Raw genomic sequence first — 23833 nt, 5'->3', positions numbered from 1 at the left:
ACAATTGTACCGAGTAAATATTACCATTTTCTTTCCCTGTAATGCCTTACATTACCACATTACAGCAAAAAGCAATGCATTACAGTAATTAATTACTTTTGTACCGCATTACTCCCAACACTGCTTGCAACTATAATCCAACATAATAAATGTAAGAAGAATAAAAAGAGCTTTCTTTATTCTCATAAAACACTTCCTCATTCCTGAGCTTGAATTTTCATAAGACAGTGGTTTTGTTTTATATTCATTAGTTCAGTTTCTCCAAGATTACATCAGATAAAAACAGCATTCAGTTTTAAGGGATACTCCACCCCTAAGTAGAGTCTGTAGCCATATTCTTCAGCATTTTGCAACAACAGAATAGAATAGAATAGAATAAAATAGAATAGAATAGAATAGAATAGAATAGAATAGAATAGAATCGAATTTCCAAGCGTGTCCTAGAAGTGACACGCCACACCACTAAAGATAGGTTCAGGTTCTGTGTTTGCCACTAGCCGCTTTTGGGACACATCAACATTGGCCTACAAAGGAAATCACACACTGTTCCAGTGTAAAATCCCCAGTAATTTTCTAAATAAAAGTACTGTAACAATGCAGTTTCATATATATGTAGCTTATGCGTGACTCAACTATTTATTTACTCCCAGTATCGTTGCCAAAGTGCAGCAGTATGTTTTCCATGGCTTTAACCCTGGCAGTGGAGAGGAACAACATCATATACGACATTAAACAGCAACATCAAACGTGATTTCCTTCTCTTTGATTTAATGGCAGATTGCATAAACAAACTGTGACCTTTGAAGTCTCAAGGGAGTTTGTGATCTTGCGAGCTCAGCGAAGAGCACAGCGAGGAAGCCATGCCGCGGCCAAGACTCTCCCGGTGTGAAAAGGACCACTTTAAAATTCGCAAGTAAATCGTTCCTCTCGCATTTCACGCCGCTGATGCTTCCAGTGTGAAACCGGGGTGACAGAAAAGAAAGAAGAAAAATAATAATTTTATAACCATCCCAGTCATTCTTCTTGGCAGTAATTTCTTTGCTTTATGTTTGCATAAACAATGTAAATTTATAGTAACAGCTAAAGTTAAAGTCCTGTTAGTTATTATTTTTATTTTACTCATCCCCTGGTGGAGCAGTGAGCTGCAAACATGGCCACACTCTGGACCAGTTTAGCGGTTTAGCCTCCCAATTCAAACTCCTTAATGCTGAGTGTCAAGCGGAGGCATTAGGTCCCATTTTTAAAGTCTTTTGTATGACCCAAACATGGATTTGACCCCACAATCTCCCAGTCTCAGTGTGGACACTCATACCACTAGGCCACTGAGGTGGCTAGCATTTTAATCATTCAAAACGACACCTATTTCCTTATAGACCCTCTTGAATATTATTGTTTTAGTCGAGGTAATAGCGCACATTCGCACAATGCTGGAGGGCAGAAAGAGCTTCTACACCCACTATCCAGAGCTGTATCTCTGCAACTGATAACAAAATAAAACCTAGAGTTTTAGATATTGCCACTTTAGATCATCAGCACATCTTTGTGCAGATGATCAAAAAATACACATCAACACAACGTCTTTAGCGCAAAGCTTTCAGATCAGTTTGAGATGGCTAATGAGCTGTGAGATGCAGGGTTTTCCCTAGTGCCTAATAAGCCTTGCTTGGCCCCCTGCCAGGCCAAGCGTCCACTCCTCTCCCCGCTATTATTGACAACAAACAGTAGCAAAACAAACTGTGTGCCCCTCTCCCGCCATCACGAATGATGAACGGTAGCAAAATGAAACGGGCGCCCCCTCTCCGCCGGGCTTAGCAAGTTTTCTGGGGGAAACCTCAGAGACAACAGTCCTCAGAACTGGCTGCCAGTTCAGTACGGGGACATCTGATTATGTGATTCACATGTCTGGACTTTACACAGATGAAGCTGCTGCATTGACTAGATTAATGTTAAAGGATCGCTTTGATACAGTTCGTTTTTGGAAATTACCAGATTTTCTGTTTATCCTACTGAGCACCGTCAACAAGAACACTGCTCCGTGTCCTCTCACACAACACAAGGACAATGGACAGATCTCAAGAGGGACAGTTTATTAATACAAATAAACTTTTATATATTTGACATAACTGATGAGCTCAGTAAACACAAAAAAATGACATTAATGCCTGCCGGATCCAATTACAGACGCATTTTGTGTAATTATGTAAAGTCTCATAGTACCTTCGTTGTACCGAGTGAATCGCCTGAAAGGGAACGTTGGGTTATGCATATAACCAGTGTTGCCTGAAGGAGCGGAACGAGGTATAACGCAGGGCTGCCCCATTTCTTTTTTGTGTGTGTGTGTGTGTCCTGTCTGGCTGTGAAGCAAACAGAATTGATGTCTGAATGCTGATGACAAGCCTTACAGATTTACTCTCAGGTGGAGCATCAAAGTGTCTGCTCTTAATGTCATGCCTGATTATTAAAACTTTATTGTTATTGTTTTTGAATGCTTTGTAATTCCGACCAGACACGGAGTCAGAGGTGAAAGAGAAAGGAAGAGACAAAAGGCGGTGGGGTGGGGGTGGGGGGTGGGGGGGTCGGGGGTTCCACAAAAATTAACAATAAAGAACAAGAGTCTGCTTCTAGACCTGCAGAAAGAGAAGAAAAAAAGCACAAAAAATGGGACACAACAACAATGCAACAAGATCAAGCTATCACTGCGTCAACTTGATGAAGAAATATATAATCAACATTGTTTAACTGAACAATCACACGATAATTAATCACAGTGCATTAAGTGCCCACCATAACCTTCAGACCTGTGTTGAACGTGCCCAAGTCCATACTTATGAGAGCACCTGTGTGTGTACACGCGCTTGTTTATGTAAGGTTTCTCTATAGAAGCGTCCAATAGAGAGTGTGAGGGGCCACAGATATGCCCCCTAAAGATGTGCAGGAGACAGAGGGAGCTCCAAGTCCCAGAGATCCAGGCGCTGCCCCAGAGCACAGGAAGTCCAGGGAGACTGCAACCAGAAACGCCCCCGCCCCCCTCGAGAGGCGGAGAGGATCGCCCCGGGGGCCACAACCAGCAGCCGGCAGAGTCCCGGGAGACATCGGCGGCAAGCCCACAGACCCGCCCGCAGCCTCCCACCCCGTAGCCGGCTGAGCCTGGGACCCGATGACCCGGGACCCAGGGGCGACCACACCTGCTGGGGATCCAGCAGAGCCCAGGGACCCAGACCCCACCAGACAGCCACCGGGATTGGTCAGGCAGATGCCAAAAATCTTAAACTCCCTGACCCGGGAGCCCCGACCCAGGCAGACCAAGGCTGCCCCATTTCACAGGCCAGCTCGGTGAAGAGCGGCTATCGAACTGAGGAATGACAGTGAGGGTAAGTAGAGGGTGGGGCCTCTACACAGCGTCACTTTCATTTGCTTTACAGGCGTGATTAGGTGTGTCTTCAGGCAGGCCACATGAGGGCGTGATGTCCCATAGTACCTTCGTTGTCCCTCGTTCCTCTCCTTCAGAGAACAGTGGTTATTTGCATAACCTAACGTTTTACAAGTATTTTTCTCATGGCATGTTGTGTTTTCATATATTTTTATTTTAAACATTTATTTGTCTGTGACAAGTTCATCAACTCTGCATCAGCCAAAGTACGTCCTTAAATTTGAAGCACGTAAGCAGTAGTTCTGGTCGACGCACAGTTTCCTAATGCACGGAGCTCTGCGGGGCAGGGGGTGTGCTTAGCAACAAAAAAAACAAAGACGTATCGCTTACGATATATCACAGTACATGATAAGACAATCACTTATGGATTTCCGAAAAATCATACATAATTTCTGACAGGGAAAACTCCGGAGAGACACTTTAAGTCAGTGGATTTACTTACACTGAATTTTTCCAGTTAGTGTATTTGATTGGTTTAGTTGGGGCACATGTTAGGTAAGGTTAGGTTTGTTTGAAAATGACAGTGTGTAGTTTCCATGGTGATAGGGGGCACTACATACCTAAATGATTGCAAGCAGCAAGCATTACATTTCTGTGTTCAAGTAAGACCTTACCAAAAAATGGTCATTGGGGTCAAAAATCCCTGGGAGCACAACCTCCAGCAAAATAACAATAACATCAGACTCCCTTTCTTCACTGGCAAAAAGTGAAGAGGTACATGTGTAAAACAACAATGTTTATTAATAGTGAAAGTTTTGTAACCACTTGTTACAAATCAGTAAATGCATTTTGTCCTCACCTTACATAGAAGGAAATATGGCATCCAAGATGGCGTCACCCAGAGATTTAGACCCACTGCCATGTGATTTAGAACAGATTTTTATGATTATCCGTTATAAAACTGCCAATTATTTTCATCAACTGGGCATTTCTTAATTCATTTACAACAACATTTCAATGTATTTTTCCAGATATTAACTACACATTGTCATTGTCATGACCTCTGCGTTCCTGAGCTCCGTTTTAAACCACCACACCATGGACAGCTCCTCGCTCCGGCCCCGCTGAGACAGAGGATCAGCACCATGGAGAGAGGCACGCTGAGACGCACCCTTCCCGCCGGCCAGCTGACACCAGCTGCAGCTAATCAGGACTCATCAAGACTCCTTACAAGAGAGTTGAAGAGAGACTTGGGGGGAGTTGGAGAGAGAATCATGAAGAGAGTCGTGGAGAAGAGCAGCCAGAGATCGAACAGAGATAAGAGACGAGAGACAAAACGGGGAAAACCTGAGATTGCCTTTTTGCCACCACATGAAGGAAAACAGAGAGAACCAGAGACTTGCTTTTTGTACCGACATGGGAATCTTTCCTGGAGGAGAACTATTGGCTTCCAGAGAGAGAGAGAGAAAAGGGGAGAGCGTGAGACGCCGGCCACAGTAGGAGCAACGCAGGACCAAAAAGGAGGAAAGATACCCCAGGGAGGGTATTGTACGAGTGTGGGGCCTTGCCCAAAACTTTATTTATTTATTTATTTATTTAAGATAATAGATTAAAACAGACCTCTGGCATTATTATTTTCAAGGACCTTATTTATACCTGCCAGGGGCAATTTTAGTTAATAAACTCCTTTTGAACTTTTATTTGTCCTCGTGTTTGCTCCCACCACACTTGTGTTGCCCCTCCTGGTAATTCCTAGGCCTGGAGGGGTGTAACAGTCATTTTGAATGTACATAATGTTCATGATATGAAGAATCATAACAGCAATATAAACATGTGTTTTCTCTTATCTTCACACACAGCACAAGAGTGATGATTTGATTACAATGGGATATCTGGTTTATGCAAATAGGATCATGTTTTTTTTTTACTTTTGTAAAAGTACAAAAATATGGTTGGGTGGTGTTTCTACTCTCTGTGGCAAGAATGGTGTTTATTCTATCATACCTGGGAAAAACACTTACTTCACTGGACCAAAAAGTCATTTTCTGTATTGAATGTACTACCACTCACTGGTGAAGTAATCGGCCTTGACCATGTGCATTTACACACTTTTCTCAACCGACAGTGTTCCACATTCAGCAAAAACATCAAATCCCTCATCTTGTGTGGTGTAAAACAAGATACAGAAGTACTAATGTGGAAGACACACACGTCCATGACACAACAGAAGACTTAAAAGGTTAAGGATTTATGTCAGGTGGAGCAATGTGCATGTAGAATACAACTTTTTTTTATCTTTATTTCTATTTAATTGAGGTGCTCACATTAACTTCAAAGCATCAGAGAAGTAATTCCCACTCTTTGCTGGGGTTCATTTTCCCAAGCTGAAACCTTATCCTCTTTAGTAAAGGCCCATCTCTGCTCTTTCCCCTGAGCTTGTCATGTTCATACACTGCTCTCAGTTTCTTTTTAGCCTAGATTAATTGAATACTTCATATAAAAAGGTCAAAATCAAGGAAAAAACGTCAGCATGGACTAAGGACCACAGTAGTTATCGTACACAGAGAAAAAAAATACCTACTTAATTGGAGACTAAATCAGTCTTTGCTGCACTGTTTCTCTTTAAAATCGAGTTTCACCACACTAAGGGAAATCCTAGATAATAAAACAAACTAATGTTTGAAAGTAATTGTAAGATTATTATTATTAAATTTCTGACTTTTATGGAGATAACTTTTCCCCATGTCAATAAATTTGATAATAATAAAATGAAAAGATGTGTGCAGGTCGGCAACGTTCATGTCCCTTTAAGAAGCTATACTACCTTGAGTCACGTAAAAATGTGACTCAATGTAATACATGTGACAGCCCCATCTAGTGGACAATTTTTGTGTTTGCGCGTACCTGTACTTATCGTCCATTTATCGTTATCGAGGTGAAATCCTCAATATATCGTGATATTGATTTTACGCCATATCGCCCAGCCCTAATATCTAGATAACAAATTTTACGAACTTTTACAAGCTGATTAATTTCAAAGTACATCACTGGCATGGTCAAAACACACTTCTTTGCTTTTCATTTAAATAAAAGTAGGACGTATGTACAATCCAGGGCACAAAGGAAAGCAGATTAGAAAATAGCTCTTTTAGCCCCGTTGACTTGCATTCATTTTTTCATTCTTCCGCTAACCCATGAGCTGACCGGAAAGGGAGGAGACTTAAGGTTGGTTTATGCTTGACGCGTCCGCGAGGTCCGCACGGCGAAATTGCGTCATTTTAACAACCACACCCCTCCACCGCGTCTCTGCACGGCCCAAAATTTCCGCAACGCACACCTAGGAAAATTTCTAACCACGCGGACGGTCGGACGCTGAAAAACATGGCGGACCGGCAAGAACTAGTATGGCAGAGGTTCGTAAATACAGACATTTGTATGATTCAGCTCTCAGAGATCACCGTGATCAACATGTTGTTAATAATTCTTGGAGAGAAATAGCTCGCACTGTCGGAAAAGACGAGAACGCTGTTAAAAATGCTGGAATGCCATGTTGTAAACAGTCATTTTTACTTCTACTAAGGTGTAGTGTTGGATGCATGCTGTAAAGCTCCATGCTGCCCCGTTCAGTTTGGGAGAATATTGGTTCACCGCAGAGACGAGCCGCACGAACCATAAACGCTGCGAGTTGTGAAGCACGTTCCATCCACGAGCCGCATCACCAAGCGGAAAGTGAATGTGTCAAGCATAAACCAAGGTTGAGGATCCCTATAGACCCATTTCACATGTTGGCAACTCCACCATGACCTTTTGATAACATGGCTTACTTGTAGAGAATTTGGAAAACGTCCATCTTTTTGAAGGCAATCATGACACAGCTATGCTTTTAGTACTGGCCAAAAGACCCTTTTTCCACTTAACCATTATGTCTGTGGCAGATTCCTTTGATGACTGTGGAGAAACGAGGTTCCCAGGCAAGATTTGACCCCCAGACTCCCGGGTGAGAGCCACACGTGCTAACCAGTCAGCCAAAGAGATATCCTTTGCCACACCTTCAATAAGACTACGCCACAAGTCCCATCATGGTACATCTCAATCAGACCACACAAGAATGAAGTTACATGCAAAAAGACCCTAACACTTTATGAATGGAGAAATGGAATCATAACCTAGCCATGAGATCACCAAGTCCAGTTTCAATTTAAGTTCATCAAGGACCAAGCCAAGTGGTCTGTTCTTGAATATGTGCTGGTGAAAGTTCTCAGCCATCAGTCTCAGTCACTTCTCATCCAAGGAGCTTTGTCAATTCTGACTGGAATATAGGAGAGTCAAGCTGTATAAACTGTAGCTGTTTAATGTTGCATAACGAGCAGAAACTACCCATGAATACTCCTCCTCCCTACCGCTGATGAGTCATTAGCCTCTATTGTGTGGGAATTGTTGTATTGATGAGATGTAGGAGGGTGTGATTTGGACTGAAACTTTAGGAATTAGATTCTGAGCTGCATTATAGGTGCTTGAATGGTGAAACCTAAGGAATTCTGCTCTATTCAATGTTGGTTTTTCCCATTTGACATAGACTGCTTCCTTTACTCTCTCTCAAACCATCCATCTTCTCTGTCCAGAATGTGTACATTTTTTAAAGTTTGTCCCCCCGTCCTTCAAGTGTAGGTGGACTCATGAATATGCTGCCACCCTGCTCTACTCCCCTCCACCTAAGACCATGGTATGCTGCTAAAAACAACAATAAACTACCACAACTTTGTTTTAATGCTTAAATCTATCCATAACCTAACATGTACAATGGTGAGCCCATTGCATTCTTTATTCACATCTTTAGACTCTCATGTTCTGGCTGATATTTTAGGCTAGTGATCCAGGGAAAATACCAGGATGGCATTGCAACTTGAATAAGGTCAACGTTATTGCTAAATATCTACATACCCAATAACATAGCAAAAACTGTGACCCATCAACCACGATTCTCCCAAGCTCATAAAGTAACAGAGAGCAGAAAAAGTGGTCTGTTTTCCCTTGTATTATTCAATAATGTGTTAACAGAAGACACAATTTCTGCAGACCCGAGTCTTCCTCTACTGGGATGAATTATCTATTTATAAATCCCTTTCCAGCAGCTGTCTGTATGCATGTTACCCTTTTCAAACTGAAAGGATTGTAGTGGGCTCATTATTCAGTGCCATGGCGTGTACTTATGTATTTGAGCACACACGCTCCGCTCAACCAACATCTCCTGTTACATAGAGAATTATTATAAGACAAACCATTGCTTGAGTGAATGGACCGCTGCTAACACTCATTTCCAGTCAAAATGTGGGTCCATAGACATAAGAAGAAAAGTTTAGGAATTTTAGCTGTGGATTATATGTACAGAGTGTCGGGTAAGACTGAATTTTAAAGAAAAGCTTGTTCATCCAGTGTTGATTCAAGAAAAGCTCCATCTGTTCTAGCACAAGGAGCATGTCGCAATAAATTTACTCAACCTAACCAAACAGTTTTAAGAGCAAATACTGATGAATAAAAAATGACAATTTAGCTCAACGTTGCCAACCAAATACAGATCTGGGAGACATATTCACAAATAGGACAAATACATCGTTAAAATTAGCAAAGAAAGTGTCACTTTAGGCTAAACAACTTAGCTACTGTAGATCACAATTCATATTTCCACAGCATTCGTCTAAATCAGGTCATATTTGTTTGAGTGTCTTAAATCAAAGAGATCAAATTCCTGTGATGTTTTGAAAATGCTTAATGAATTTAAAGTCACTCAAACTATGCACTGAGAATTTTTTTCTGCATTCATCTCCCTGCTGGATATTGTTTTCATGCTGAGAAATGGTCTGAGCCCCTGAAGCTATGATCCTATGAGACTATCCTCTTAAGGATTAAGTGTCAGAACAAGTAATTTGTTTAAAGAGCTAAGAACTGTATTTATTTTAACGTCAAAGCAATCAAAAGTGAGTTATAGAAGGAAATGTTTGACAATCAGTTTGAGTTCAATCCATAAAACCACAATGACTATGTTTACATGCAGCCAATATCCGGGTTATGACCGGGTTAAGGTCGGTATTCGAGTTTCTGAGTTGATCAGAATAACCCGTTTACAAGCATAAATAGAAAGAGTTACCCCTAACTTGCATAACCCGATTTAAATGCGGACGTTGGGGTAGCGTCAGGACGTATGGACTATGTCCAGACGCAATATGCCTCATTTCCGGTTCTTGTCGTTCCGGTGTCCGTGAAAACAACAACATGTTTCCCAGTTCGGAAGAGATAGCGACCGCGTTTGTTTGCGCTTTAGTTTCCTCGTCACTCCAAAAGTGTGGTGCTGTGCCGCGACTCACCATGTTGCTCCCAACTTGTTGTTTACTTCCGGTGTTCTGGCGCATACAAGACGTCTCGCTACTCAAAAGACCAAGATTCCTTGCGAACAGAGCATGCGCAGAACACACGCTTTGATGGGGATATCCCGATATGTGTTTTCACAACCAAACATTCGGGTTAGAAAAGGGTTACCCCAGGTGTAGTAACCGGGTTTTTAAAAACCCGGTTATGAGCATATCCGGGTTTTTGGCGGTGTTTACAAGGACCTGCGGAACCGGGTTATTGTGAATATTTGGGTTTTAAAAGGGTTACTGGCTGCATGTAAATGCACTTAATGACTAAATGTATAGTAAATTATTTTTTAAGTTAAATGCTATTTACATTCAAAGCATAGTGGTTATGTCGGTTTAAAGTTTGGACTTTTTGATCTAATTCTTACAAAACCAACATGGAAATACTTGATAAGAACCTTAAAAGTCTGTTTTAGCATACAGGTACATTTCATGAAAGTGTTAGGGAGTAAAAGTACATTGATACATTGAAGGCCAGTTACGGTGGTCATTTAAAAAACTAAAATCTTCTAATTTCATGAAAGTTTTTTAAATATCCATTATACTCTCCGTACGACTTTTAATGGCCTGGAGTCTCATTTATAAAGCTTGCTTACGCACAAAATGGGGTTGGAAAACTGAGTAAGCAACTTTCCACTCAAACTTTGGGATTTATAAAAGAAAACGTAGCAGAATAATGTGTGCAACTTTAAGTTGACTAAGGACCTGGCTTACTCACATTTTGGACATGGAGAGAACCTGCAGTGCTGCTGCTGAGAAGGATACAATTATGAAATCCAGCAGCATTATCACTTTTACCGCTTTGTGCACACACAGAACAAGTAAACCAGGTCACAAACCTACTTGGCGTAAGTAACTTTTTTTTGCTGAGCTTACGTACGGTTTTGGTAAGGATTCTACGCAACGTTTTATAAATGAGACCCCTGGACTTAATGTAAGAAAGAGTTTCACCAGACGCCTATGACTCAGTCAAAATAGTGCATCTGCCAAGCTGAAGGTTGATAATTCAATGCCAGAAATCCACAAAGGATGTTAAGGTCTCCTTGGGCAAGGCGCTGAACCCCATCAAGCCCCTGATTTGCATGCAAGTGTGTGTGCTAATAAGTGTGTGTGTGTTTTGTGTGAATGTGAGTTGCAGTGTAAAGTGCTTAAAGTGATCAGTATGACTCGAAAAGCCCTTTTCTGAAATGCAGACCATTTACCTGGCCTAACAATAAAAGACATGAAAAGGGTTCGTAACCCACCCTTCCCTCATAGGCCCTTCTTAAAAACAAAAAAGATGTGAAAAATGTATCAAATAATTAATTGTGAATATAAACTAATGTTTGAGCGGGGCTTAACTGCAGTCTCTTCGTGGGTGTCAAAAGATGAAGAGTGTAAGAAAAGGACAAAAATTCAAAAGAATGAACTATTCTTTTCTGTCATATGTAAATGTACTTAAACTTCAATTCATCTGCTCAGTTAGTGTATGCTGTCAAATGACACTCAGAAGATTTGACTATTGACCAAAAAAGACAAAAAAATTGTTGCAGTCAGTTTACACTTAAAGGCATAAAAGTATAAAAAGCAATTATGACTCAAAAGCTTGTTTTCTACAATCTGGAACCGCTAAACTCCTGAATAAAACCAGGTTTTTACTCTTGTAGTTTGTGTAAACAAACCTAGAAACTACAGTGTGCCCTGGCAAAATATATAAAAAATAAGGTCAAAATTTAAGGGTTTTTTTTTCCATTCAATGGCCTTGGCTGACTACTTACTGCTGTGAAAAAAGTTTAGGTTTTTGAAAAAGAAAAAGAAAACTTGCAAGTGTATGTCTTCAAGTGTGATTCTTATCTTTGAGTGTTCTCTGCTCAGCTCACCAAAAAGAGCCGGCTCCCAAGTGGCTCCTCAGATTTTCTGTTGCGTAAAGTATATTTATCACCCAAAATAATGCAAAACTATATGTAAAATGATTTACTAATGTAAAAAATGCTATATATCAAATATTTATCATTTATATGGATTTATTTACTGAACACTTTAAGAAATCTCAACTTTCTGACTGCTGTCGCTCATTTTCTCACCGTCTTCGTCGCACTCTCCTCTCTCTCTCTCGCCTTTTTCCCCCTCCTCATTCCCTCTCGTCTCCCTCCGCCCGCATGTGCTCTGCTGTGTGTCTGTCTCAGTCTGATCCTCCGTCTTCCCCGCCCCTACTGCTCTGTGTGTGGATAGACTGGACACGCAGTTACACATGTTGACCAATCGCCTGTGGCTTTCACAAAAGCAAGAGGGGGGGGGGGGGGGGGGGGTGACGGCTCCCAATGACGAGCCGGCTCCCGTTGTTCACTTCATAGAGCCGACTCTTACAGCCTGCTCGTTCGCGACCGACACATCACTATTCGCTGACAAACCTGCCATCAAATCTGAACTACAACTTGTCCACTTAAATAACATTTATTAGTTTTGCTTCATTATTCCCCTTGACTTGTTTCTTAACATTGCTGCTGTGTTAGTGCTGATGCAAAGCATTGAGCAGACGTTTTTCATGTTGCTATAAGCTATTCAAAGCACTTTAGCTGAACAAATGCTCTTTTTGCTCTGTGTTGACTTCAACTGAATATTTAATGAGTGAGTCAGCTTAAAACCATTTAGAGGAAGTTAACAGTCAAATTAAAACATATGCACATTTCAAGTGCTGTGTATGTCTCAGAATGGCTAGACACATTGAAAGTAAGTTTAACAAGTACTGGTAAATTCTCCTCGCCATCAGATATGCAGTGAGAATCTGAGGTTGAGGCACTTTGTAGCTCCAACCAATTTTCGATACTTTTGAGTGTTTAATAATTACTGTATTTTAATCTCTTTTTTAATGAATTATATTAGTTTTCTCAATATATAACCATATTTGATAAATATCATGATAAATAACTTAAGCTGTTATATTTCATCATCGTAATGTTGTACAAAAAAACTTAAATATGAAACTCTTTAACCACAACGGTTTCTAAATAATGCACAAATTGAAACCCAGCACCATGTATGCCTTTTCTTCTCCTTTCCTCTCTGGACAAACTGTGTGATGGTGGATCCTTGTAGAATTAGAGACTGCAAATTAAACCAAAACAAACATCTTTGCTGTGGACCAAATTTACTGTGCATCTTCATTCCTTATGCCATTCTTTTTCAAACTGTTGCTTTTTCCTACTCGGAAGTTGGACTTTACGAGGAGAAAGCAAAAGCACCATTAGCTAAAATATCAAGTTAACGTTATCTTAAACAGTTTCTTTTGCTACTGGAGCAGATTAAGATTCCTCACACTTAGATTGTTGTCTCTGGTTTCATCATCACCCAATCACCCATCACATTTAGTGAAGTGAAGCCAAACTTAAGAGCACATTTGCTTTTGTCTAGTAGGAATTTCGGCGTTACGAGGAGAAAGCGAATGTACCATTACCTGAACGGAAGTTAACATATCAAGCTAAAGTTATCTTAAAGGGGCATTATGGAAGTTTGACAGCCAAAACATGTATAGAAATAATAAATTTCTTCTTCATACATTCTCCTGCAATGCCCTGGTCCTGTAGAATGAGCCCTGGCATTTTTACTGTGATTGCCTGTTTTTCTGTAAAATCACAGAAAAAGAGAGCTGCTCGGGTCGAGCAGGCTGCTTCATGCGCGTTCACGCTCAGGCATAGCCCGTAGCATTTGCTATCAGTAGCTTTAGCAGCAGAGAGTGAGGTAGTGCAAACTCAGCGACTTTGTCGCTGTTCCTAACACCTAGTGATGAACCTAGCTACATTTCTGAGGACCCTTAGCTATTTCTTCTAGATATTTCCTGCAAATTAGCAACAAAATAGCCATTTTCGCTCCGAACCGTTCTTTGAACGTTGTTTCAGCTGTCATCAAGGATATAAATCTTACAGATACAAAAGATGTCACCGGTGCTTTAGCTCACCTAGTAAGATGTCCGACTCTCGTGCAGAAGTTCTGGGATCGATTCTGGATGTGAACATAGTTTATTTAGAGTTTATTTTTTACATTAATGGTATATTTCTTTACAGTAAGATGCCCACATTTTTATTAGAGACTCGCCGAATGGCATTGAATTCACAGATAAAAAAGATGTGGGTTCAACTTTCATTTTGGAACAATTTTTCAAGCAAGGGAAGGGAATGATCTGAGCATGCAGGAGGACCGACCCATCATAAACCTTTGTCGGCTGTGCTGAAGAGAAAGGTACAGAACCAAATTATTTAATTAATTAGCTGCACGTTCTCCTGTCCTCTGTCCTCCGGGCCACAAACACACACACACACACACACACACACACACACACACACACACACACACACACACACACACACACACACACACACACACACACACACACACACACACAAGGGACTGTCTCAGCTGTTATTTTCGTTAAGGAGTGTGCACGTACAGCATGTGCACCTCATGCACGAGCCTACTACTGAAGCTGCCGTTATGCTTTTGGCCTGAGGGGGCAATCTCGAGCATAAAAATTCAAAACTCCATAAAGTCCCTTTAAACAATTTATTTACCTACAAGAGCAAATTAAGATGATGATGCCTCACTTAGATCGTTGTTGCTGGTTTCATCACCATCCAGTTACCCATCCCATTTAGTGATGTGGACCCAAACATTAGAGCACTTCCTCTCTGCCATGCTGCTTCTCTGTTTACGGCTCACCCACAGTGACTGACAACATTACACTGTTGCACCGGCGCTACTGTCTTGGCAAATCGCTTTCTCGCAAGTTCTAGTTATGAAGGACTGGAACCAAACCAAGGCACCATTTCATATGACGTGAATCGGTATTCAGTCTGTACTATGGAATTCGGTCGCTGCCTTAAAAGGTACGGAATTCAGTACCTATCCCTAGTTGCTGCCATATTGGATGGGTCTCCTCACTCTCCAAAGTAAACTCAGAGTGAGCAACTATGGCAGTCAGTTATTGACAATCGGCAAAATGAAAAAGCTAACTGCTAGATTTTATATTAGCTACCGACATAAAGTAAAAAGCTATGCCGTGTATGAGATAACGTTGGTCCTGAACCACAAAACTGATAAGTGCAGTTTCTGGTCAGCAATTTCTGGCTCAAGAACCACTGAAACCAGTTTCAAAGCAATAGCTTAAGGTGTTAAAAACTCTTTGGGGTTGCTTTAAAGCTTACAGTTACCAAAACTAACTACTTACTACTGATGCTGCTATATGATATCTCTAATCACACACCTGGCAACATCAAACTAATTTATGACAACTTGCCATGACTAAAGATCTGACCTTGGTGCTTGTTTGCATTCTCTGGTACACTTTGTTCCCATCCGATCTTATTTTGTCTAATATTAAAAGCTTGGCCTAGATGTTTTAGAGCTGTTGAAAAGTACTGATTTTAATAATTTATATATTTAAGTGCGAGTCTCATTAGGCTGACACTCAAAACAAACTGGTGCCTCTTCAAGAAAGGTTGAGTGCAGAGCTCCAACATCTACTCTGGCACGCTATTTCGCTCAAAGAACATATCCTTGAGCTTAAACTGAAAATCAACAAGGAATTAAAATTATCAGAACGAAGTGATCCTAAAATGGTTTAAAAACAGAAGCGGTGTGTGTGGCTGTGTGTGAGTACTTGTCTTTATGTGCTTCAAGTGAACACTTACTGACTTTAACCTGTAATATGTGGACATTTCCACTAGCGATGGGTAGCTTTCACATTTGAATCGATTCGGTACCAATTCCCAATGCTTAGGAATCGATACAGGTACTCAACGGTACCAATTTTCAATACTTTTCAGTGTTCAACAATTAATTCTTTTTATATACACACACACACACACACACATGTATATATATATATATATATATATATATAAACCCTATTTTATTGTCATGGTCTGCGTCTCCCTCATGTGTCTCCTGGTGTTCTCCATCCCCCTCTAGGATCCCCTTAGTCTCTCCTTGTGTTCCTCATGTGTCCCCTTGTCTACAGCCCCCTCCAGGTTTCTCCCTCCAGGTGTCCCCTCAGGTTCTGTGTTCCTTGTTCCCCAGCCCACTCCAGGTTCTCCCCTTGAGCTTCCTGTGCCCCTTCTTGCCTCCAGCTCCCACCAGGTTTCCCAGGGTTCACCTAATCTTGTTTTCTTGTATTATCTAACTAGTTTTTTCCGATAGTTCTCATAGGTTCAGGTTTTCTTCTCCGAGGTTCCTTGGTCCTTCCCCACTGGTTTATTAGTTCTCCTTTTCTCCTTAGATCTTTATTTTGTTCTCCCAGTCTTTAGGTTTTGGTTATTATTCATAGGTCATTTTTATTTTACCTTCTCAGCTTCCTCTCCCTGATTAGTTAATTGATTTCACTAGGTTCTCTCTCCTCACACACTTGCAGCTCATCTCCCATTCATCCCGCCCCGTGTATATAACCTTGTCTGTGTCTCTCTGTGTTGTTGGTCCATTGATTGTGTCAGCCTCGTCTCGTCCCCCTCTCTAGGTTTTAGTGTCTCTCTAGGTCTCTTGTGCTCTTGGATTTCTCTATGTTTTGATATTAGGATTTTTGGATTTTGGTTTTTGGCTCCCTGCCTCCTTTGGATTTACTCCTTAATAAAGGATTTTACGTTTTCTCCACCTCCTGCCTCATGTCTCTGGTTCTGCATCATGGGTCCTAACCTTCCTCCAAACCCACATCCTGACATTCATAAATATTATGATAACATATAACTGTTTGTATTATATCATCACAGTGTTGTATAAAACTCTTCAATAGGAGAATCTAAAACCACAACTGTTTCTGAATGACACAAAAACTAAAATGCAGTTCCATGTACTATTCCTCTCCTTTCGGTCTTTAAACTGCAAAATTAAACTGAGGCAAACATCTGTTGTCAACTAAATTTACTGTGTATCTTCATTCTTTTGCCGTTCATTTTCAAACTGTTGAATTATCCTACTTGGAAGTCTGAATTTTTGAGTTATGAGGAGGACGCAAATGTACCATTAGCTGATAGCAACAGATGCTCAAGTATCAAGCTAACGTTATCTTAAACAGTTTACCTGCTGGAGCATGACAATGATGCCTCACTTAGAAGTTGTCAAAGTTGTCATCATCCCCCAGTCACCCATCACATTTAGTGAAGGGGACCCAAACTTTTAGAGTGCATTCTTTCTACCATGCTGCTTCCTCCGTTTACAGCTGACTGATGACATAACGCTCTTGCACCTGCGCTGCTGTCTATCTTGGGAAATCAGGTACCAAACTTTACAGTACCAAACAAGGCACTGTTTCATACCACGTGAATCGGTCCTTGGTCAGTACCACGGAATTCGGTCGGTGCATTCAAAAGTACCAATTACGGTACCCATTCCTAATTTCCACATTGTGGGGACATTTTGCTAGTCCACACAATGCTAAGCACCCTAAAACGTAGTTTTAGAGGTGAATTTACTTTTAGTCTAGATTAGTTTAGGTTAGAGCTAGGAATACAACCCCATTGGTTAGGGTTAGGGTGTGTGTGTGTGTGTGTGTGTATGTGTATGTGTGTGTGTGTGTGTGTGTGTGTGTGTGTGTGTGTGTGTGTGTGTGTGTGTGTGTGTGTGTGTGTGTGTGTGTGTGTGTGTCGGTAATGACAAATAATGCAAGTGACAAAAACTAATTATATACCAGTAGTAGGGCTGTAGCGAAGCCTCGACGACGTCGACGGCTCCATTCTAAAAATTTGTCGACGTCAGATCCGGAAGTCGACGCACCGCGCCCACTTGTTGCATCCCCAGGAGTTTGTAAATAGAGGAGGAATCTGCCTGTTTTTCCTCTAGTTCGCCCTCTTCTCCGCCTTCACTAACATCTCCGCCAAATACCGAAGACCCGGAACAATGTCCGTCCACTACTAGATTATTTTCCTGTGTTGCCCGCCTTCGTCTCCCGGCAACGGACAACAACTTCCGGGGTCAGATGCGCTGCTTCATCTCTACCGCAGATGTAGGACATCACTGGGAGCATTTCTCCCTTCATAAAGGAGCTTCTTTCAGACATTAGGAGAGCTGTTTTGGTGGTAGCAGTCTCTCCTCTGTGCTGGTCTGTTTGCTGCTGGGTGTTTTTGTTTTATTTAAACTTGGTAACTTGAACTTAATGTTGGTAAAGCTACTGTTAGCATCTTCGCTAACAGCTTCTTGCGTTTGGATAAGCTGTTACGTTTTGGTTTAGAGTTCATCTTTTTTGTGGTGCAGATCTCCTTTTTATTACATTTAGAGTGTTGTGGGTTTTCGGTTTAGTGTAAAATATCACTTTGAGTTTGGTTTAACCACCCAGTTTAGAATTTGGACTTTTGGAGATCCTTATTTTGGTTCAGAACCCTGTAATCTTTGCCCAGTGGGACATCCCTAGTTATTTGTACTTTTGTTTTAATTCCCCAAAGACAGAATTAGTTTTATTATTCCCAACCTGTGGATGGAAAGATTTATGTTTTTTTGTTGTAAATAAACCTGATCATCATTTTAACTTTTAAATCCCGTTATTGTCCCTTCCTTTTTGCACACGAGCCAAACTCCCCAGGAAGGGTCGTAACACCACTCGTCTCACGCACATAAGTGACCCAAACAAAGCAGCATGGAGACACTCCGTCTCCAACCACGTCTCAGGCAGCAGCCTGCTCTCCCAAGTTCTACACGTCACCAGAACATAACCAACCGCAACACAATAAAAGCAGTGTTATACAAAATGGAAGGCCTGTAGTGTTTATTCTCTTACAGTAAGAATTTATCAATTTTTTTGAGGAATTTATTTGAGATGTTCTGGTTTTTGTTAATTGTGCAATAGAAAAATAATCATTAGATTAATTTTCTAAATAGTCATTAGAATAGTCGACTATTCGATAAAATAATCGTCAGAATAATCGTTTTAAAAATAATCGTTTACCCCCAGCCCTAACCTGTAGAAATAACAAAAGGCATTTGCTTTATTTATTCTGTATCTAAACTGCTCTAAACCTTGCAACAAGTAAATGAAAGGTCAATTTAGCTATGATATAGTTACTGTAATGGAACATTGAGCTAATGTAGTCTCCTATTTTCCCCAGGAGTTGAAACTGGGCTAAGATGAAAGTAAAATTAGGTCCTAATTTGCTCCTTGGGCAAGAACCCAACTGTGTCTCTGCCAGCAAATTTGCCATATCCACTTTAAGTTGTGACAACACACCATGGGACTTGTGTTTTCTTCTCTTAAACTTAATGCACTGCCTCCATAATGTCAGAAATAAATAGATCCAGGTTTAACATTGTATTTAATGCTAATAAATGTACAGCCTAAGTAGAAAAACAAAAAGCCGATTGTAATAGAAGATCATAGAAATATTAATTATATGCATTATGATTTCAAAGGCTTAATAAAAAAAAGTGCTCAACTTAATCTGTTGCAGCTGGTGTCAGCATGGTGGTTTTGTTCTGTTATGAGAAAGAGCAAATCAGCAGAAAGTTAACACTTTTACGTAGTTTCTTAATTATTGGCACCTACAGTAGAAGTATTACACAAAAGAAAAAGGAGGAAAACATCTCAGGAGAGCCAATCGACTATTCTTCTATCTCTCTGGAGCTCATTAAAACACTTGAGCAAGTTTTCCTTCTTCATTCGCTCTCAGACAGATTACTGAATGCAGCCAAACACTCAGAATCCTAAAAAATAAAACAGTAACACCAAAGGTCTGCCTCTGCCCATAAGGCAGCACATCCCACCAGGAGTTACTGAAGTAAGGTGAAAACACAAGAAAAGTTTCATAATGCCTTTCTGTCTGAATCTTCTTTGGGTTTTCTGTTTCTTACAACAATAAGATGTGTTAGAAGACGTTCTTCCACACTTTTATGATGAAATAGTTTCACAAACCTTCAACCAAGAACAATCTCTTTTCTACAAGTGCAGGGGCATCCGATGAGTGTGTTTCATCGTGAAAATGAAGAAGGGGAAACCAGCAGCATGCATACGACGTAGATCTGTGTTCAAATCCTTCTTTCCATTAGTTTAATAAACACTGCTTTAGTCATCTTCTGCCTGACTTTGGCGGAGACACGGATGTCAGCTACACCTGCTGGCCAAGCGGCTTAGTCGAGCTTTTGCCACAAGCTTCTGGCTGCACACTTACAACATGTCAGATGATGAAACGCCACACTTTTTATTGCAAGACCAAACCAACCTGTTGGGGCATCCAGCAACCGCATATGACCCTTACTTTTAACTTTTCAAAATATTGCATAATTTATAAAGAAAAGTCAGAAACACTTTTGAATTTAACTAGAACACCTTCTGATGAATGCATTGCTGCAAACAAATGTAAAATAGAACATGTGTGCTGTGATTTGGGGGCATGCTGGTATTTAAAATGTTCTCTCAGGATCTATTTTCTCTCTGGTTTTGGGTCCATTTATGACCTCAAATCTGAAGGGGGGGGGGGGGGGGGGGGGGATGACTTGCTCATTCCGTCTTCTTCACAACACCCAGCCTCCACCAAGAAAACAAACCACAGTAGATTTGCACTAGTGTGACTCATTCAGGTCATGACTGAAGCTTGGAGAAAATGGAGATTTTTGATTTTAAATGTGGTGGTCATGCCGTATACAAGTGGGACAGTTGCCATTCAGTTTGCAGAACATCTAACCAGAACATTCTGGAAAAGTGTACCCACAAACTAGCTTTTCTGTTCCCTGTAGAGTACCATAGTAGTAGTAAACAGAGGTAGTATTCAATTCCGGTCCTAGGGCCGGTATCCAGCATGTTTTAGTGGTTCCTCTGCTCCTAAACACTTGATTTAGTGGTTGAATCACCTGTGCAGCTCATCAGGCTCTGCAAAAGCCTGTTAATCACCTACTGATTGAAATCAGGTGTATTGAAACAGAGTTAAAACTACAACATGCTGGATACCGGACCTCCAGGCCCAGAATTGAATACCATTGCCATAGTATGTATTCCAGCTTTATAGTATCTCCACTTTTCTAAGAGTGGGAGTTTCTGCTCATACTTCCACATAAGGTAAAGTTTTTCCTTCATTTTTCCTTTTTAGTTTCGTCAGACACTGACATTACCAATCTGCGCCTGCAAACTGCAAATATAATTACCTTTTCTTTGCCATGGATTTTCACGTCGGGCTGTCACATTGCAGCTTTATCAGAGTAGATTATTCATTCAATAGGAGATCTTTTTTCAGAGGATTTATTCACATTTCACACAGACATGGGAGAAGAAATGGTTGGCGAAGAATCCTTAAAAATGTCATTATGTTGCAAATGAATCAAGAGTTGCTTTAGCAGATGTGTTGAGAGGTATGAAGGTAGCGATTGTGACAAAAATCCCCCTATGAGCCAAGAATGAAATCCTCCTGCAGCCTGTTGTAGTTTCTCCAAACCGTTTTTTGCATTTCTTCACCTCTTTTTGATTTTCCCTCGTAAGTTTTTCACTTTTTTAAATATAGCTGACAATTTCCATCAAAATAGCCATTAGTCCTCACACTCTCTGACTGAGTAAAGCCCTCTCTTTTACCACGTTATCGCACCAAGCTGCAGAGGATCTGTCTCTAAATGGCTCTGGACAAAGTCTACCGCGGACAACAGCAATTTTACACAGCACGACAGATAAATATCTCTGCTTGACTTGTCATGAATTGTCCGCAGGCTGTTTGGCCCGACAGCGAAGCATTGTTGCTCCTGACATCAGGAATGCTGAACCTTTGAAAATTCAAATGCCTTCTTCTTGCTTGGATACATATTCCTGTGCCATGTAGGGTGAGAGGAAATGAAAGATGTGGAGTACAAGCAAATCCAGATCCAATATACACATGACAGGCGTAGAGTATTTATCCAAATGTAACAATTTGCAAAAGTGCAAGCTTAGTTTTTTTTTATTTGTTTTTTCTGCATTTTTTTTCCACACTGGCTTTTCACCCTCTTCCAAACACTTCAATCATCACAAGCTATCCCGGTGAGCAAGCCATGACAATGGGCTGCCTATGGAGCAGGATTCAAGCAGAATATCAATGGACTCTGGCTGCCCTCAGTCACACTACTCTTCATCTCTCATTTCCCAAATGTGTGCCTCTGGAAAGAACAGGCAAACTCCAGACTGAGGAAGACATCTAGCAGCAATGCCTTCTTATTTTATTTTCCCTATACCCTTACCTACTATAGGAGACCCACAGAACGTACAGTACACACAAAATACCACTACAGAAAGACAGAGAGAGATTTTTAAACACATCCTTCAAACAATGGCTAATTGGATCCTGTGGCTTTCTCTAGATGCTCACTGTAAGCAGCACTATGCTTACTCTCCAGGAGACAGTACGACTGTATCCTGCCAGATGAATGCTTGCCAATCTGCTGCAGCTTACTGCAACACAAATAAAGTCAAATTAAGAAATATGCCTCACTGAGGCAATATATGTCTGCTATGGAAGCTTTTAAAAACTTCCAACTGATCTTATCAGTGTCCCTGAGGATACAGAGGCAGGGAGGGAGTTAGCATTCATGCAATTAAGTTCCAGAATAGATCAATTCCAACAGCTTTAGTACTTATGAACCTGCATAGATGTATAAGCTGCAGCCTGAGGCATCTATATACACCTAAAGCTCTCTGTGCACTCGATATTTAAGGCAGTGAATGCATAAAATGGAAATTTACTTGATCCAGTGCAGGGACACCTAGCTGAAAAAAAATATATACTTTGCAAGGAGGAGAAAGTCAATCTCGTCTGTGTTTTATGATTGTTCCTGATTCTCAATCCAACCATACGTCTTTGGTTTACAGAGTGGATAAAATAGAATGTCTTAATTCAAATGTGAGGGGAAACACATATTAATATATCTGGTGCCTATCAGGTGGAGGTCGAGACGCTTTCCTGCATGGTTTCTAAAAAAGTGCAGAGAAAAAACGACACTATTCGTCTCAAAAGTCGTGCACGTCCTGCAAATTACATAAACCTTTCGTGCAGAACGCCTGACGCGTTAATTTCCCCCGGATAAAGTTGTACGGGTGCTTCGCTGACACATGTCCAGAGATCATTCGAATAAATCCAACAGATTTTTTTTCTGTATCAGCTTCTTTAAACGGAAAAAGAAAATAAAAGATAACCAAATGTTCTCAAATGATGCCCTTACCTCAGGGGCGCACCCGCTGTATTCCAAGAGCAGCAAAGGTCATTGCGCAATGTTTTAGACAGCAAGATGTGGGAGTGATGAGTTAGTCCGCACAATACCTAATCCTGTTGGATGTCGTCAACCCTCTAATCTTCCTAGCGAGGGGATGGCAGCTCCCGGTGTTCTCTGTCTCTACTTCTTTAAGCGTGCCGCTCACTTTCCCCTGCGCAGAAGGCAAAGTTTCTCATGTTCGTTCCAACCTGCGCGCACAAGCAATGAAGGGAAACAATCAAGTAAGGAGAATGGACTGCGGTCCTCAGCGATGAAAGATGTTCACCGTTCCTGGTGAGCAATCACCTGCTGAAGTCTCATCCAACCCAGCGAGCGCGACGTGGAAACGGTGAAAAATAAACGGTTCTCAAGTAGGATAAATCGATTCCTTGTGTCGGTTAGGTTTTTCGCCTCATTTCTAAAGCTTTGGCGCCACCCAAAGTTGCAATGAAGCTTGTTATCCACAATCAGAGAGAGGTTCCCTGATGCCACACGTCCTTCTCCCACCGAACAGGATGTGGCCACGTGTCTAATTTTGGCAACAGTTCAAAAAAGGAATTTGTAAAACAAAAAAAAATAATCATATTTTTAACCGTTTATTCCTATTCTGAGGGTGGGATGAAGGGAGATAAAGTGGAACTACAAATTATTTCGGTAGTTCAGCAGCACCTGTACACCAAGCTCTTAGATGGTGATGCTTGTTTGTACTTCTGTTTTCACTAATGAAAAAATAAAAACAGATGAAAATTCAGACAAACATGAACAGGTGTTATAGAATCACGTTTATTATTCAAAAGCATTTGGTGTGTCTGCGATGAGAGAGGGGATGCCCCACAACAGGCCAGGTGCCACCTGCTCTAGAGTCTGGGGCAGTCCTGGTCCTGGAGAGCCAGAATCC

At 41.1% G+C, this 23833-nt stretch overlaps 1 protein-coding gene across 2 annotated transcripts in view; it reads right to left on the bottom strand.

Annotated features, from left to right (window-relative positions):
• LOC107376025 (protocadherin-15) overlaps window positions 1-23416 on the bottom strand; it is a 383296-nt gene extending 359880 nt beyond the window's left edge. Inside the window, exon 1 of one of the 2 annotated variants that reach the window (XM_070542556.1) lies at window positions 22906-23416. The gene's annotated coding sequence lies outside the window, so the exon portion shown is untranslated. The remainder of the gene's footprint in view (window positions 1-22905) is intronic. The other variant, XM_070542554.1, reaches the window with a different exon arrangement.
• Between the last annotated feature and the right edge of the window lie 417 nt (window positions 23417-23833).

Source organism: Nothobranchius furzeri, chromosome 12, assembly GCF_043380555.1.
Source record: "Nothobranchius furzeri strain GRZ-AD chromosome 12, NfurGRZ-RIMD1, whole genome shotgun sequence".
Taxonomy (NCBI): Eukaryota; Metazoa; Chordata; class Actinopteri; order Cyprinodontiformes; family Nothobranchiidae; genus Nothobranchius; species Nothobranchius furzeri.
Note: the sequence above shows the minus strand (reverse complement) of the source record. Positions and strands in the feature narration are given on the sequence as shown.